The sequence below is a fragment of the Podarcis muralis genome, chromosome 9 (genome assembly GCF_964188315.1).
Source record: "Podarcis muralis chromosome 9, rPodMur119.hap1.1, whole genome shotgun sequence".
NCBI lineage: Eukaryota > Metazoa > Chordata > Lepidosauria > Squamata > Lacertidae > Podarcis > Podarcis muralis.
Genome location: NC_135663.1, coordinates 77,483,774 through 77,502,232, shown reverse-complemented (window position 1 = coordinate 77,502,232; position 18,459 = coordinate 77,483,774). Strand labels below are relative to the sequence as shown.

The following is an 18,459-nucleotide window of genomic DNA, read 5'->3' as shown; positions in this document are numbered from 1 at the left end:
ATAAAATAACAAGTATGGCTTTTTGTCTTTCTGCCTTCCCTGCCCATTCCCCACCCAGGCTTCCCAGTACCAATGAGCTGGGTCTAGACACAGCCATTGCAAGTCCTTGCTTCACAGTCCAGGCGATGGAGCTGAGGCATGTCTCTCGGTTTGGCTGTCTATAGGGACAGTCACTGCCACCCTCCTTCAACATGGGGAACTGAGCTCATGGGCCAATGCTTCCCTAAAGCCAGCTCCCCTATCCCAGTCCACTGCACTGAGAAGGAGCACTCCCTGCTCACAAATTAAATGGACCCTGTAGCGAAGGGGGGTGGGACGTGGGTGGCGCTGTGGGTTAAACCACAGAGCCTAGGGCTTGCCGATCAGAAGGTCATGGTTCGAATCCCTGCAACGGGGTGAGCTCCCGTTCCTCGGTCCCTGCTCCTGCCAACCTAGCAGTTCAAAAGCACGTCAAAGTGCAAGTAGATAAATAGGTACTGCTCCGGCAGGAAGGTAAACGGCGTTTCCGTGAGCTGCTCTGGTTCGCCAGAAGCGGCTTAGTCATGCTGGCCACATGACTGGGAAGCTGTACGCCGGCTCCCTCAGCCAATAAAGCGAGATGAGCGCCGCAACCCCAGAGTCGGTCATGACTGGACCTAATGGTCAGAGGTCCCTTTACCTTTATAGCGAAGAGGAAATTGGCCTTGAAGATGTGCTCCCTTGGGGGAGGGGAGGCTCCCTCTCACTTCCCTCCATCCCACCTCACTACCAATGGAGAAGGGGAGGAGAAAGGGGGAATTTGCTAACTTCCATATGCCTCAGTCACCCAGCAGGCTGACAGATTGTTCTCAGTTGAGAATGTCTGGAGACAACAGGACAACAAGCATGCATGTGCAACCCGACATGTGTCAGCTGTGGGGCTTGAGAGGTAGACAACCTCTGTTTCCAGAAACACTGGAAGCACTGCCTTTAGGCACTCTGGGAGGAAATTTTGCAAACAATGCAAATATCGCTAACAGTTCTCCCCCAAGCTTCTCTCTCCTACAGGAACCACCAGAGATGAGAAGCAGCACCAAATCTCCTCACAGGGAAGAAGGCCCAGAGTACAACCACAAGGGCACTCCAGAAAAGTCGGGGACCCCCGCCCACACCCATCTCTTGCAAGGAGGGCTGGTGGCAGCAGCAGAGGAACACCCCACAGTGTGAAGCAGCATCCCCCAGTCCCACGTCCCCAGGACTGTGCCCAGGCCCCGACTCTCGTGTCTCGGTCCACATGCAAACATACTGAGGCAAGAACGGCAAACTCCCATCTCGGTGTTGTTACAGATTTCCCAACGCGGACACAGTGGCAACAGCATCTATGTGCACGAAACAGGGAGACTCCAAGCGACAGAGGAGCAAGCAGCTAATATAGCCCTCTCCCCCCCCCCCACAGTGACAATTCTCACGAGTTCTCTGGGAAGAGGGACTAACTGTTAAACTGCTCTGATAACTGTAGCTCTGTGAGGGCAATCAGTGTCTCTCCCAGCACTTGCAGCAAACTACAGTTCCCAGGATTCCTTTGGTGGAGCTGTGACAGTTATTTGGCATGGTGCCACTTTAAATGCATAGTGCAGATGGGCAAGGAAAGGCAAAGACCTTTTGGTGCTGGAGGCAGAGAATGCCAATAGCACTCCCTGCCAACACTCATTGGCATGGGTACAATCCAGTGAAGTTCTCTGGTGCAAGCCTTATTGAAACAAATAGGAATTGCTATATTATTGCAAGGACTTCCATGGACTGCAAGAAGATCCAACCTCTCCATTCTGAAGGAAATCAGCCCTGAGTGCTCACTGGAAGGACAGATCGTGAAGCTGAGGCTCCAATACTTTGGCCACCTCATGAGAAGAGAAGACTCCCTGGAAAAGACCCTGATGCTGGGAAAGATGGAGGGCACAAGGAGAAGGGGACGACAGAGGACGAGATGGTTGGACAGTCTTCTCGAAGCTACCAGCATGAGTTTGACCAAACTGCAGGAGGCAGTGGAAGACAGGAGTGCCTGGCGTGCTCTGGTCCATGGGGTCACGAAGAGTCGGACACGACTAAGCGACTAAACAACAACAACATATTCATGCACAGCTCCTGTTCATTTCAGTTGCACTTGTGCAGGAGAATTTTTCAGTAATTTGTGGCTTGTGGGTCAACTGTGGGTCTCCAGTTCTCCTGCCTTTAATTACCTCACACTAGAGCCACCTTCATTTTCAGGGAAGCACATACACGTAGTCTTCATGTATAGAAACGTCTCACTATAAAGCCTGTGACACCTCCCCCTCCCCGAGCTAGCTGAAGGATTTCAACCTAGGGTGAAATTTGAGAGTCACAAGATATGTATGCGTGTATGAGAGAGGGAGGGAGGGAGGGTAGGGCACACACACACACACACACACACACACACACACACTCACGTACTTTTAGGTCAGCAGGAGGGAAGATCAAGAGTATGTGAGTGAATAATTTGTGTACCATTGTACCTAAATTCCGTCATTGAGCTCCCCGGAGTACAATGTGTCACCATGTATGCATGTACTTACTAATCAGATTTCGTACTGATTCAACATCAAAACGAAAGCTAAAACCTTGACTGCTGGAAAAGAAACTAATGATAACTCAAGCTGATCTCAGCATAAAAAGTACTTTAGATAGCAATGCTTTTTTAATGAGTGACATTATGATGTGAAACCAGTAAAAGCATTGTCATCCCTTCCACTCACAGCCTGCTTTCAAAAAGGAAAAAAGAAAGGGGGGGGGAAATCTTTGTAAAAATGTAATATTACGCTGCTTGGTGATGTAGCAGGATTTATAGACCACAAGAGGCTGCACCAGATGCCTGCTCCCCTGGGGATCAAGTCAGAGAGAGGATGCTAGTGAAGATCAGAATGTTTCCAGTGCTTCTTCCCAGGAGCAAGATATACTTTGGAACAAAATGGCCTGTTAGGCTGAACACTGACACCAGCTCCCATTAACCCAACCCAGTATCAACAATGCTCAGGGTGGGTGGGCGAGAGCTATAGTCCAACGGTATCTGGGGGGCCACAGGTTCCCAACCACTAAACTTAAAGACTTAAAACTACATTACTGTGGAACTCAAAATATTCCACACACACACACACCAACACAAGCTATGGTGCAGGTTATAGTAAGGTTACCAGAGTTTTTTCAATGAATCCAGGGACACTTTTCAACTTCAATGGATTTTTTATGGGGACTGATTTGTAAATCAGGGGACTGTCCCTGGGAAATGGGGACGTCTGGTAACCTTAGGTTATAGAAGGCCCGTTGAACTAAAATGCCACTTCTGTTTACATGGAAGAAGATACGGAATGCACCAAAATAAGTTCGTTTAGCATAGGTTTCCTCAGTGCTTTTTTTCCTGGCAGGACAAGCCAGTCGGCAGTACCAGCAGCCCCCCCCCCCCCGCTCCCAAGCCTGGGAAGCTTCTGCCCAGCTCAGGGAGGGAGGGTCCTAAATACCAGCACCGTTTTTTTCCTACAAAAAAAGCATTGGGTTTCCTCAAATATATGATAGCAGAAGCACTCTTATTTCTAAATTAAAACTGCAGGCTTACATCATTCTTTTCCCCTAATAAAACCTTAAACAGTATTGGTAATTTGCAGCTTACACTTGTTATACTCACACAGGTGGGGTGCCTGGAATAAAGAAATGCTCTCCATTTATTTCTACACACACACACAGCTGTTTGGGAAGGAGGTGTGAGGGCTCTGGGATGCTGCCAGAGCCTTTGTACCTCCTTCCCAAAGGCGAGAGCTTTGCTTACCCAGCTTTGGGAATGCAGCAAGAGGGCTCTGGCAACATGCTAGAGCCCTTGCATGACTTTCCCAGAGCCTATAAGCAGCCCTCCACCTTGTGGAAGCCCTCCCAATGGAAAAGGTATCAATCAATGTCCTGAGGAGCATCTGCTGCTGGTTCTCATAAGACATACAGCAGATAGTATTTCCTTATGAGATAGCATCCGTTTTGCACATGTAGCAAGCCATGCACACAAGTCTGCAGTGATGAGATACATTTTTGCTACCTTGCATCATATTTCACGATTGTTCAAGGAAAGCGCTCCCAAGTTCTGAGATGCTGTATTGCAGAGGTCGGCAACCTAAGGCCCATAGGCCGGAAGCTGCCCATGAGGGTCGCTTAACCGGCCCATGAGCCGCCCCCGAACTGAGCTGCCCGCTCGGTGAGTCCCCGCACGCTGCACTAAACTGCCGCAGCACGGCGACTCTCTTCCGCGGCTCCGGAAACTGCATCTGCGCATGTCAACGGCACCAAAAATCTCATCTGCGCAGGCACGATTTTCGGCATCTAGGCATGCACAGAAGCGATTTCCAGTACCACAGACAAGCGCAGATGGGATTTCCAGCATCGCGCTGCACCGGTCTGGCCCACGGATGGTCTCCGCGGGAGTGATCCGGCCCATGCCCAGTAAGCCTTGCCACCCCCTGCTGTATTGCTTTCCAACTGTACCAGACTTGAGGCAGAAGGATGCAGTGCCCCCTGAGTCTAAATGCCCTTGTTTACCATAACTTCAGTGCCTGGGGACTGACACAGGCGGATAATTGCAAGAGATCTGACCAGAAAAGCTGCCATCCTTGAATGCTTCCCAGACACCAGGGTGTTCCCCTGCAAGGCTGGTGATTTGTGCCGAGTATGCCGGCAGATATAATTCATAAGTGTTGTAGGCAGAGCACCCTCCACTATGGAACACAAAACTTCCAAAAGGCGACAGCTCACCATTCCCTTCATGAAGATGGTGTAAGAAACCCTTTCCACAGGTTCCTCAACTCATTAGGCACCCAGCTTTCAAAACTGTTTTGGCAAAAGTCATATTGTTCACTTCAAATTTGTCTTATTCTCTGAAACCAGCATTCTGAAAGTGCTCTCCCATGATATATTAGGCACTGAAGATATCCTAAGAATAAAAAGATAAAGGGACCCCTGACCATTAGGTCCAGTCATGGCCAACTCTGGGGTTGCGGCGCTCATCTCGCTTTATTGGCCAAGGGAGCCGGCGTCCAGCTTCCGGGTCATGTGGCCAGCATGAATAAGCCACTTCTGGCGAACCAGAGCAGCTCACGAAAACACCGTTTACCTTCCCGCTGGAGCGGTACCTATTTATCTACTTGCACTTTGACGTGCTTTCAAACTGCTAGGTTGACAGGAGCAGGGACCGAGCAACGGGAGAATAGGGACCATCTAAGAATAGGGACCATCTAAAATGCTGGTATGAATTACAAAGAGGAAGAGATATTTTTATTATTATTAATTTGCTAGTTGTATCTCTCCTTTCTTGTGATTCGTGCCAGCATTTTACTCGTACAACTCTTTGAAAGTAAGTTAGTTTGAAACTTGAGAAACGGTGAAATTGGCTCATTTGTAAGATGGATCATTTTTATGCAAATCATGGCTCTCATTTTGAAGAAATGCATTAATGTTCGTTGCAGCAGCCCTGGCTACAAACTCCCCACATGAATGATGCCTCTGGGGCTGGCCAGGGGGTGCTTCCCAGGCCTCTGTGGGGCAGTGCGAGGAGGCACCTCTCTTTGGGGCAGGGGGGTGCAGCTCAGAGACCAGGGGCGGCAGCAGTGGCTGCCCAGAGGACTCCCAAGGAGAGGAGAGGAGAGGAGAGGAGAGGAGAGAGGAGGCTGAGGGAACACTCCACAAGGGAGGGTGTTCAAAAAGGGGTGAGGAGCTGCCAGCTCTGCAGGCAAGGGGTGACATAGCTGGGCTCCTGAGCCCCACAGAGTGCCACAGAAATAATGTAGTTGGTCAAGGGAGCCATGGACCCAGAAAGGTTGAAAACCTCTGCTTTATGAGTTAACGAAGTGTTGTAAGCGCCATCTAGTGGCGAAAAGCCACTAAGCAAGCAACAGACACCAACAAGCATATATAAGCTGACGTAGTAATTATACACTTGGTCATAATTAGCAGACATAGTAATTATGTTCCTCCCAAACTAATTTATTTATTCATACTGCACTTTTTCTTAAACATATTCTAGTTAAGTCTGGCTCATGATACATTTTTATCCATACATTTGTTTATCAACTTCCAAGAGTTCAAGGGCAAAGGAAATGCCATGTATAATTTTAGATTTAAACAACAAGGCAGCAAAAGCTCATCAAACCTTTTTTACCAGAAACTCTCTGTTAACTGTCTCCTAGCCTCATAAATCCATTCACGGAAAGCCATGCCTGTGAAGTACATTGAATCTAAGTGGGGATGGGACACACACCACTGCAAATAGTAAGGTAAAGGTAAAGGTACCCCTGCCCGTACGGGCCAGTCTTGCCAGACTCTAGGGTTGTGCGCTCATCTCACTCTATAGGCCGGGAGCCAGTGCTGTCCGCAGACACTTCCGGGTCACGTGGCCAGCGTGACATCGCTGCTCTGGCGAGCCAGAGCCGCACACGGAAACACCGTTTACCTTCCCGCTAGTAGGCGGTCCCTATTTATCTACTTGCACCCAGGGGTGCTTTCGAACTGCTAGGTTGGCAGGCGCTGGGACCGAACGACAGGAGCGCACCCCGCCGCAGGGATTCGAACCGCCGACCTTTCGATCGGCAAGTCCTAGGTGCTGAGGCTTTAGCCCACAGCGCCACCTGCGTCCCCCAACCACTGCAAATATTTTATATTATTATATTATATTATATTATATTATATTATATTATATTATATTATATTATATTATATTATTTATATACCACCCTATACCCGGAGGTCTCAGGGTGATTCACAGAATAAAATCAAAATATAAAACCACAATATATATCACCTATACCCGGAGGTCTCAGGGTGATTCACAGAATAAAATCAAAATATAAAACCACAATATATATCATCAAAAGAAAAACAACAACCCAATAAACCCCCTCCCCCCAAAATACCACATTTTAAAAGGACATAGGATGTCAATCATATCAACCAAAGGCCTGGTTAAAAAGGAACGTTTTTGCCTGGCACCTAAAGGTATATGATGAAGGCGCCAGGCCAACTTCCCTGGGGAGAGCATTCCACAGACAAGGAGCCACTGCAGAGAAGGCCCGTTCTCGTGTTGCCACCCTCCAAAGCTCTCAAGGAGGAGGCACAAAAAGAAGGGCCTCAGAAGACGATCTCAGCGTCTGGGTAGGTTCATATGGAAAGAGGTGGTCCTTGAGGTATTGCAGTCCTGACCCATTTAAGGCTTTATAGGTAAAAACCAGCACTTTGAAGTGGGCCCAGAAACTAATTGGTAGCCAGTGCAGTTGGACCAGGATCGGTGTAATACAGTGGTACCTCTCGATGCAAACAGAATCTGTTCCAGAGCCCTGTTCGCATCCAGAGCAGAACGCAACTCACGTCTGCGTATGCGTGGGTCACAATTTGACACTTCTGCGCATGAGCGTGACGTCATTTTGAGTGTCTGCATATGCGCAAGCGGCAAAAGCTGGAAGTAATGCGTTCTGTTACTTCCGGGTCACCATGGAGCGTAACCTGAAAACGCTCAACCCGAAGGAACTTTAACCCGAGGTATGACTATATGCTCAAACCATCTTGCTCCAGTGAGCAACCTGGCCGCTGAATTCTGCACTAGCTGAAGTTTCCGAACCGTCTTCAGAGGCAGCCCTACACATTGCAGTAATCTAACCTTGAAGTTACCAGAGTGTAGACAATAGTAGTTAGGCTATCCCTATCCAGATAGGGGCGTAGCTGGGCCACCAGCCGAAGCTGATGGAAGGCACTCTGGACAACTGAGGCCACCTGAGCCTTGAGTGACAGCAGAGGATCCAGGAGTACCCCCAAGCTACAAACCTGCTTCTTCAGAGGAAGTGTAACCCCATAAAGAGCAGGCCATCTCCCACCCATCTGGTCTGGGGAACCACCCACTAACAGTGCCTCAGTCTTATCTGGATTGAGCTTCAGTTTGTTGGCTCTCACCCAGTCCATTACCAAGGCAAGACACTGGTCCAGCACTTCCACTGCCTCACCTGCAGATGTAAAGGAGAAATAGAGCTGAGTGTCATCAGCATATTGCTGACAACATACTCCAACCCTCTGGCTAACCCCACCCAGCGGTTTCATGTAGATGTTAAGTAGCAGGGAATAAAATTGAGCCCTGAGGAACTCCACATTGAATGCTCCATGGGGTTGAAAAGCACTCCCCAAGCATCGCCCTCTGGGAGCAACCATCCAAGTAGGACCGGAACCACCGCAAAGTAGTTCTGTCCCCACCCCCCAACTCAGACAGCTGCTTCAGGAGGATACCATGGTCAATGGTATCAAAAGCCGCTAAGAGGTCAAGGAGAATTCACAGGGACATGTTTCCCTTGTCTCTCTCCCAACAGAGGTCATCATACAGGGCGACCAAAGCAGTTTCTGTGCCAAAACCCAGCATAAACCCCAATTGAAATGGATCCAGAAAATCAGTTTGTTCCAAAAGTGCCTGGATCTGGTCTGTGACCACTCGCTCCAGAACCTTGCTCAGGAAAGGAAGATTAGCAACTGGTTGGTAGTTACAGTGGTACCTCGCAAGACGAATGCCTTGCAAGACAAAAAACTCGCTAGACGAGTTTTTGTTTTTTGAGCTGCTTCGCAAGACGATTTTCCCTATGGTCTTGCTTCGCAAGACGGAAACGTCTTGCAAGTTTGTTTCCTTTTTCTTAACACCGTTAATACAGTTGCAACTTGACTTCGAGGAGGAGGTGTGGTAGCCTTTTTTGAGGTTTTTAAAGACTTTGGTGATTTTTGAAGCTTTTCCAAAACTTTCCCCACACTGTGCTTCACAAGATGAAAAAAATCGCAAGACGACAAAACTCGCAGAACGAATTAATTTCGTCTTGCGAGGCACCACTGTAGTTCGGTTTTCTGAATCCAGGGAAGGTTTCGTAAGGAGTGGTTTTACCACTGCCTCCTTCAAACAGGCAGGGACCACCCCCTCTTGTAAGAGGCATTGATCACCACCCTGGCCCAGCCAGTTGTTTCCTCCCTGCTGGTTTTTATCAGCCAAGAGGGGCAGGGGTCTAGAGCGCAAGTGGTCACCCTGACCAATTCAAGCACCTTGTCCACATCCTCTAGCCTTACCAACTGAAACTCATCCAAAACAACAGGACTAGACTGTGCTCTGGACACCCAAGATTCATTTGCTATAACAGCAGAGTCAAGGTCTTAGCATCCTTGCGAAGCAGACTGCAGTATGTCTCCACGTAGCCAGGAGATTCATACACCAATACAGAATTCTCTTGCATACACATTAGACATCAATCCACATATGTATGATATATATCAGGATGCAATCACTGTCTTGGCGGTGTAGTGGTTAGAGTGCCACACTAGGACCTGGGAGAGAAGAGTTTGAATCCCTACTAAGCCATACAGCTCACAGAGTACCCTTGGGCCACACTCACTCTCAGCCTGCCCTATCTCACAGGGTTGTTGAGGATAAAATGGGGAGACAGGGAACTATGTCTGCCAACTTGAACTCCTTGGAGGGAAATACAGGGGGCAACCATTCTGCGCATATTTGATTGGTGTGTGGCTGCCAACGCACGCTCCATTTTTGGCCCCGGAAGAAGGCGAGGTGGGGCTGGGGTGGATGCCAATGCAGAAGATAACAATCCCACACACACCAACGGGGAGTTGCCTGTACACGGAGTGAATAAATGAAATATCTGCCCTGCAGGAATATGTTGTCAAGGTGAGAGTAGGGTGCGGGTCATCAATAACTTCTTATTCAAAGAAACGAAACAGCTCAGGCCTAATGAGCGCAGCACCTCTTCCTGGTAGATCTTGCAAGGACCAAAGGTCCCCGCCTCAACCACAGCTTCCCAGGTCTACCTTATGTCCTTCCCAAGCAATCTGAGACTCCTTTTCTGCCATTGCTCTGCCTTCTTCATTCCTCTTCTGTTTCTGGAAGACCAAGCGGAAGGGAGCCGGTTGCAGCAAGAGGTAGAGACTTCTGGCTTCTTCAGCAGCCTGTCTCATCTCTGGGTCCCCCTTCTCTCTTCCACCGCCTCTTCCTGCTCACCAAACCCTGTTACCTCTTCAGCTCCCAACACCTCCTCTTCCCAGTCTTTTCCCTCTTCTCCATATGACAACTCCTTGTCTTCCCACCACTAAGCCCCTGACTCTGAGCCTTCTTCCCCTGGGGATTCCCTGAGGGGTTCTCTACCTGGTGCCTCCCCCACTCCTTTGCATTCAGCCAGTCAATGGCATTCAGTTCATCATTTGAAAAATAAGACTCTAGAGCCATCTTGCCCAAAAATGGAAACTAGACATTCTGCTTTGGTGACCGCAACCATGGTTTAATGTGCCATTTGGCACACAGGGTTTCTATTTCTTGAGTTTCCAACACTGGATTTGAACCAGGAATAGAAGAAACAAATGTGCCCCAGAAACCAAACATTGCAGGGGAGAGCCCTTTTCATGGCTCCAGTCCCTCCATTCCCCCTCTCCTGTTCTGTTCCCACACCCCACCCTCAGGCACCAGTCAGTCATGGCCACTGAGAATGCACAGTTCTCTTTAGGCTGTGTGTTGCCTAGTCCATCTCCACTGATTTCTATGAGGACTTACAGCCAGTGGTGTCGCAACGGGGGGGGGGGCACGGCGTTACGCCCCATGTTCCATGTCTGCGGGGGTGTCAAGAAGTCACCCCGCAGGGGTTTGTGGCAGCACGAGCAGCCATTGCGCCACCGCAGTCGCATGTGGAGGATCCTCCGTTCATGGCTGCAGCGGCAAGCAGAGGATCCCAGTGCCAGCAACAAACTGCTAAGTACAGTGCATGTGCAACATCGCACGCATGCACTGTACGTAGCGCCGCCGCACATGCACTCTATAGCAGTTTGCTGCCGGTGCCACTCTAGCGCCGTACGGACGGGGCTGGGATTGAGAGGATGCCGGCACTGTCCATACAGTGCTGGAGTGGCACCAGTGGCAAACCGCTATACAGCGCATGTGTGGCGTCACTACATATGGCGCATGCGGTAGCAACGCCGCACATGCGCCCTATGTAGCGACACCCGCCCCGGGTGTCACGACACCTTCCTTCGTCCCTGCTTTCAGCCCCCGCCCCTTAATGCTTCTTCTTCTTCTAAATACTGTTTTTGTACTTCTGTAAACCTCAGGGTTATCATAACTCTTCCTATTTTCGATACGTAAGTTACGGTATGCAAAGACTTGAATCAGAATTAGGACACAGGATCATGATGATAAATCTTCCTAAACAAAAAAGAGACACCGGCTTACACAGATTTTGCTAACTTATCCACTTTTCCCTCTGGCCTCTCCCCATGTTCACATAATTATTCCTAAATTACATTCAGCAGTTTCTCAGTTGGGAAAGCAATAGAAGCCCCAACAAACGGGCTTATTTGCACTGGCTGGGTTCCCTGAACCTGACCCCCACATCCACTGGTTGTAGATGGCTGGTACCAGCCAACTCTAAGCCACTGTCCCTGGACAAACATCTATTGTTAAAATACTAATGTAAGGCATTTAGTCAATCCACTGTTCTCAGTCGCTATCAAAGGAAACACTCACAGAAATATAAAAGCAGGAAGCATAACTAAAAACACATGCAGATTTGCCAAGAAAATGTGCTGACTGGGATTTTCATAGAAAATGGCACCAGTCTATAAACAATGCAGAGCATTTTAATTCTCCTATAGTTGCAAAAATCCCTTTAAAAATCTGATATTGTGGTGAAGCAATCCAGTTAAACCAGATTGTTGGTTTTTTAAATGAGAAGTATTTGACAATTAATGAAATTTTACATACAAATTTGAAATTGTATTGAATGCTAAGATCACCTCTTTCTGAATTTATGGCCCACTCTCTTGATAGGGCTGCCGCCTCTGTGGCTTACAGGCAGAGTCCTTCTATCAAGACCGTATCATATTGGCCACAAGTAGAGAGCTGAATCTAACTGGTGGGTCACATCCTGCTCAAGCTCCAGGCTTTGAACTGGAAAGTCCAGGTTGAGGAAGAAGAACAGAAAGTCAGTTAGGGACAGGCATATAAAGGGCAACATTTCATATATATTTTTGCAGTCAGCCATCATCACCAAAAGCACAGGTGGCAGAGCATGATAGCATGATCGTGGCGGCAGCAAGGGAATGCCCTTCTCTGTTTTGCCTCAGGTGGCAAAGCATCTTTGGCTGGCTTTGTACACTGCATGTGCTGTTTGTATTGGTTCTTTGTCCAATTCACCCAGGCATGCAAGGCCTTTGTGAAATCTCTCCATAAATACGCTCACCATAAGCTGGTTCTAGGTCCCCTCTATCCCTTCTGTTCTCTGACAGGAATGGACTTTATGTGTAGGTCTACTCTCAAGAATTTGTAGTTGTCTCTGCATCTGGGCAGCTCAGAACGCTGATTCCAGTGGTATACAGTGGTACTTCAGGTTAAGTACTTAATTCGTTCCGGAGGTCCGTTCTTAACCTGAAACTGTTCTTAACCTAAAGACCACTTTAGCTAATGGGGCCTCCTGCTGCTGCCGCACTGCCGGAGCCCGATTTCTGTTCTTATTCTGAAGCCAAGTTCTTAACCTGAAGCACTATTTCTGCGTTAGTGGAGTGTGTAACGCGAAGCGCATGCAACCTGAAGCGTATGTAACCTGAGGTACCACTGTATTCTGAAAAATATGTAAGCCAAGATTTCCTGGCACCGGTTTGATTATGTCCACATATATTTCAGCTAGACTGTTGGGCTGCAGTTAAAACATGCCAATGGTCAACTGAATGAACTTCTTCTCCAAACATTTGCAATTCTGCCAGTGTGTATTGTGGCCCATTGTCCAAGATTAACTCATTGTCAATGCAGTGCCTGGCAAACACAGCCTTGGTGTGATATATTTCAGTGCTAGAAAGCGTGTTTTTAGTTGCATCACCTCCAAGTAACAACTTGTTGGCAGGCTGATAGCTTCAAGAACTTGGATTGACACTGCGCTCCTGTACTGCCTGTATGATTCCATGTGGGACTTCAGTACCGCTTCCGTTGCATGTAAAACAAGGCGGCTAAAAGCACCACGAGAAAAATGTCCAAATAGTGAAATGGATTAGCTCAAAGGACATGAGGTCACAAGTGATGTGAATCATAGAATCACAGAATCATAGGACCTGTAGAGTTGGAAGGGACCCCAAGAGTCATCTAGTCCAACCCCCTGCAATGAAGAATCAAGAGTCAAATTTTAATTTTACAAGCCCAAAGGATTACAAAATGTTGACTGGCTTCCCCAAAAGAATCTAAGACTATGTTGGCAGTAACTGAAGGTAGGCTTCATAGTCTGCCCTTGAGATCTGCCACTCAGCAATGGGATTTAAAACAGAAAAGGTTTCCCTCGAATCAAAAACACTAAGCTTGCATTTATTTAAGACGGAAGATATCCAAGTGGAGGCAGTTGTGAGGCTGAGTAAGCTTGGGACAAAAGTGAGGAGCAATCTCCCGGAGAATTCCAAGGAGAACAGTATGGCGTCTGAGGACACACAAGAACGGGAAAGGACTTCCCAGGGGCAGGGGGCTTCTAAGACAAAGGATGATTTAACTGAGGGGAAAGCTAGAGGGAAGGAGAATTGGATGACAACAGGCAGATATGAAGCCATTTGTAGATTGTTACAGCCACACCAGGTGCCTCCCCCGCCCCCAAGACTGCAAAGCAAAAAACGAATTGTGTGTATCATTAACGCTAATATATTTAACAATTCAGTCACACATTTTACCAATGATAGTAATCTTCCCCCCTCCCAAACCACATGAGCCAATACACAATTCATATCAGTGACACATTTTTAATATAACGTTTTTAATAGCAATTGTTAATTGTCGCCAGATTTGGCAACTGACATCTCCACCATCTGGCTGGTCATCTGGTGCCAGCCGATCTATGGGGACGAGGGCTTATTTTCCACTGAGGATTGCTGACACCTTGCTTTGTAAAGCAAATGAAGACAAGATGGGGGATTTATCTGAAGAGGGAATAAATGTTGTGCACAAAAGGAATCAAGTGGAAAAGCAGTTGAGAAGAGGTGTGGCTGCAGTTTCACTCTAACAAATGTAGAAACCAAACTTTTACACAATTAGAGGGGGTAGTTTGCCCAAACCTGTATCTTTATCAATTTGTGAACAACTTTGCGTAGAGAATCCATTTTGTTCTTTTTGGAATTTGTGATATTTGGAGAGTTTTAACCAGCCATAGCAAAACAGGTCATACAGAGAGCACAGCAGGACTTCAGTAGGCATGTACAGGAATGAACCGGAAAAAACCTGTAGTAGCTCAAAGCACCTTTTTTTCTTCTTTTTTTAGAAATCCTTTTTAAAAAGGAATGCGGGAGGTAGAGAGGGCTGGAGCCAAAGGGGTCCTTGGCAGCTGGCAAAGGGGAGTGGGTGATAATGCGGGCAGCGCTGGCAAAGGGGACTTGGCGCAGGGGTTAGCAATCTTGCAAATGTAGGTGTAGAGGGAAAGGGAGAAAATGGACTGGCGGAGCGTGTATGTGTGTGTCGGAGCGAAAAACACAAAGCTGCCCCTTCAAGGGGAAAATTTGATGGGGGAGATCTTGGGTTCGCGCCCTGCAGTTTATCACTGGGATATTGGAGGGTATGCAATTGTAAAAAGATAACATGTGATGGCAAACTATGCATTTAATATCGTGAGAAAACTCTGCATCATCAGGTTATCAGCATTGTGTGAATGTAATCTATGTTTGGAAGCACCTCATTTCTCCCTGGTTTTTTTTCCTTGTCCTGAGACTGGATAAAGTTGTGAAATGAACTTGAACTGGCTGTGTCTATTGGTTGCAGACAGGGCCATCTTACCCATAGGTGCTTAGGTTCTGTGCTGTGAGTTCGGGGGCAACCGAACCAGCGAGACGCTGAGGTGGCAGGCCAGCTCCGCCCTCCTGCATGCCAGGGACTGGGCAACCGGGGGGCGGTGCGGTGCTGGGCGGATCTTTGTACCCTGGCGCCGCATATGCTTAAGACAGCCCTGGTTGCAGAATATGCAGCTGCCTTAAAACCAAACAGTTGAGAAAAACAATTTTGCATAGTTGGAGAGCTATGCAAGACTTCTTATAGTTACTTGGTGAATAAAGGAGGACCCATCTATTCCTTCACATGCTCCAATACAGTTATAGTCCAAGTTCTAGCAACCCCTGCTGCTTCAAGTGGGAGGGCTGAGAGATAGGACTGTTCACCTGCAAACCCTTGCATGGTTCTCTTGGGGGGGAAATATTGTTTTTATTTGGCTTTTGACCAGTTAAAATCAGTGAAGGGCTAGCAATTAAAGGCTCTTCTCTCAACCATGGTTATGAATTTCTTTAGGTGCCTTTGTGTATCACAGTTGGGGGGAAAACCCAATTAAAATTGTATCATGGCATTATATCTCACATTTTTCTCCATGGAGCTCAAGGTGGCTTACATAGTTCTCCTGCTCCTCATTTAATCCCCCAATATTTTCCACTTTGGGGTTACTTATAACTGTTTAGAACAGCTAATAGCACCATCACACGCACGTCTACACAGAAGAAAAGTCCAGCTGAGCAAGTGGGTCTAAAACCGCAGCCTGTGTTTTCCAAGTTCATATATGAATCAAGAGGGAGACTAGGACATGTTTGCTGACTGGAAACATTTCTTAACGTTTCCAAGACTGTTTAGTATTTAATTAATACTATGAGACTTATCTCAGACCCTGGAAGGATTTGAAAACAACACAGGGTGAATGGGGGCCATAGGAAGAGTTACAAGTTGCGAGAGTCTCTATCCCAACAGTATATATGGAATGAATTCAGCCATTTTCCTAGGTGGACAATGGGGGAAAAAGTTTGCAGCATTTAAAGCTCTAAGAACGAGATCACTCATAATTTGCACATATTTCTTTTACCCTGAGACAATTACTGTAGTTAGTACAAACACCCATGAGAAAAATTTATTTATAAATACAGCCGTGCTTTTCTAGGTAGAATATATGCTGGGCATTATTAGAATATATGTGGTACGTTTATTTAAAAATAAAGACCTGTGAATAGTCTATTTATTAAATTTCTGTCCCGTGCCTTTTTATCGAGAATTTCTTCATTCTCCTGGGCAAATTGCTCGAAAATGAATGTCCCTTGGCAATCTACCTTTCTAACCTTTAAGGCACAAAATATCCTTGCATGTTTAGGAGCCTATTATTAACATTGACCAAACACTGTTTGTTTGTAGGCAAAGATAATTCATTGTAACTGTGTGGTGAGCCCTCATCTATGTCACTAGTTCTGCTATTTTACTCGCAGATTTCTCCCAGGTGTTGCAAAGCTACATTCTGATAGAGAATGGTTGACTGCGCATTTCTATCGTTCACCTGAATTCAACAAGCATTAAAAGAATACACTCGATTTTATGCCGCTTTCCATAACCAACATGTTATTGAGGTTCATACGCTTCTCTGAACTCCCGCAGGAGAGGAACACGAAGTCCATACAGGCAGCAACCAATTTGCATGGGGGTTACGTTCCAGACCCCCGTGAGCATCGGTGGGGCACGAGGCTCTGTTCTGCCCCTTCCTGTGACTTTTCAGGTCACTTCCAGGTTCAGGCAGATGTGCTCATGTGTGGTTACGCACATACGTGGACAAGCACAGGGCTTTTTCCCAGCCAGAATTCAGCAGAACTCAGTTCCGGCACCTCTCAGGTGGGTGCCATTGCCATTCTAAGAGAACGAGGGAGGCATTCATGGTGAGCTCTGGCACCTCTTTTTCTAGAAAAATAGCACTTGACAAGGCCAAATCAGTTGCTGCTTGCATTCCCTTTCTTTATGAGGCCAAAGGACTTCCCTTCAAATATGCACTTCCTGTGAAGCGCAGTAAACAGGGATTAAAATGAACAAAACAAGCAGGAAGCATTAGCCAGGAAGCACCCTATGTATCAGGCATAGGGTTCCAGCCTCATATAAACCTAGCATGTTTGAATCGAATTAGTGCATGAAGGTGTTTAAACCAGGGAGTAAGCTGTCCTGCCAGGCTTAGCCTGTGCCATCACTTTCCACCGGCTCGCCAAGCCTTTGTTATCTCTCACTCTTCATGTGAATTTTGGTATGTTAGGAGATCTGAGAATGGCTTTAGCCAGCCTCTTTTGTTTCAGTCCAGAACGGAGTCTGAAACAAGTGTTCTTCTGCACCAAGAGTTCAGAAACTTGCACCTTTTGGAACTAAGCAAAGTTTTGACTGCCTGTGCATCTTTTCTGACTTCTGCACGGAAAAGCACATGAATCTGACCTTTGAAGAGTTCTGTGTAGGTAAGCCATTTTATGACTTCTCAAATGTCTCTCTCTGTGCTAGGGAAGTGGGATGGCTTGGGAAAGCGCTTTTCAAAGAGGACATTTGGGGATTCATTGCAAGGGCACATTTCCAAGGTTTGACAGCCCCTATCCCCACGCTTTTCTTTGATCTCAAAAAGCAAACTTTGCTCTTGCCTTCCAGGGTCCTCTACCGGGCTGGTTTCCACGCCCCTTGTCCGCTTCTCTCCCTGCCTGCTTCCCACTTGGTCCGCTCCGTTTCGGAGCTGTGGCCCAAGTGCAGCCCCCCCGGGAAAGGGGGCGAGAGGCTTCCCTGAGCCGCCTCGACGCCCAGCCTCCTACCTCCAACTCGGGCGCAGTTGTGCTCCAGGAGCGCCGTCTCCCTCGCCCGCCTGCTCGGTCTTTCCCTCAGGCGCGCTCTCCATCCCTCGCGAGCCGCCTCGCTCCGGGCCACGGACGCTCTCTCGCTCCCTCGGAGGCAGCTCCGCCCCGCGCTTCTCCCCCTCCGGCCCCAGATGCGCGGCGACTACAACTCCCGTCATCCCTCACCGCTGGTCCCGAGGGCCGGGGGTGGTGGGCCTTGTAGTCGCTGCGCCCCATCTGGGCGCCGAAGCCGCGCATTCCTTCCCCGGCGCGCCCCCTCCAGGGCGCTCCGCTCCGCCCCTCCGCTTCCTCGGCTGCGCGCATCCTGGCGCCTCGCCGCCCTCCCGGAGCAGCGACCCTCCTTCCCGACTCGAGGGCGCGGGGCCGCCTCCCCTTTGTCCGGCTCCTGCGCCGAGCCCGGCTTCCCCTGCAGGCAGGCAGGCCTGCCCGGCCCTCGTCCGGCCCCGCGCCACGCCGCGCCGCACTCACCGTCTTGGCTGCGCCGTCGGAAGCGAACCCGGGCGGCGGCGGGGAAGGGCTGCGCTCCGCTGGCGGCGGCTCCGCCTCGCCTCTCCTCGGCTGCCAGCGGAAACCAGGGGAGGGAGCGGGGAGGAGCCGGCCGAGGCCGCGCGGCCGCCCTCCGCCCCGCGTCGCCCGCTCCCCGAGCGCGGCGCCCTGGGGCTCCGGGAGAGGGAACTGGCCGGGGACGGAGGGCGCCAAGAGGCGGCCGCTGCTTCGAGCCCCTCGCCCCGCGATCGCCGGGCGAGCGAGGCCACGGCGCTCCTGCGAGCGGCTGCTCCGGCCTCCTCTTCCCCGATGCCGGCAGAG

The 18,459-nt window shown here is 48.8% G+C and overlaps 1 protein-coding gene across 2 annotated transcripts in view; it reads right to left on the bottom strand.

Annotated features, from left to right (window-relative positions):
- The window catches only part of TSPAN9 (tetraspanin 9), a 140,223-nt gene extending 121,982 nt beyond the window's left edge, over positions 1-18,241 (bottom strand). Inside the window, exon 1 of one of the 2 annotated variants that reach the window (XM_028742973.2) lies at positions 18,121-18,241. The gene's annotated coding sequence lies outside the window, so the exon portion shown is untranslated. Of the gene's footprint in view, positions 1-17,610; positions 17,896-18,120 lie in introns of those variants that run through there. The other variant, XM_028742974.2, reaches the window with a different exon arrangement.
- Positions 18,242-18,459: the final 218 nt, after the last annotated feature.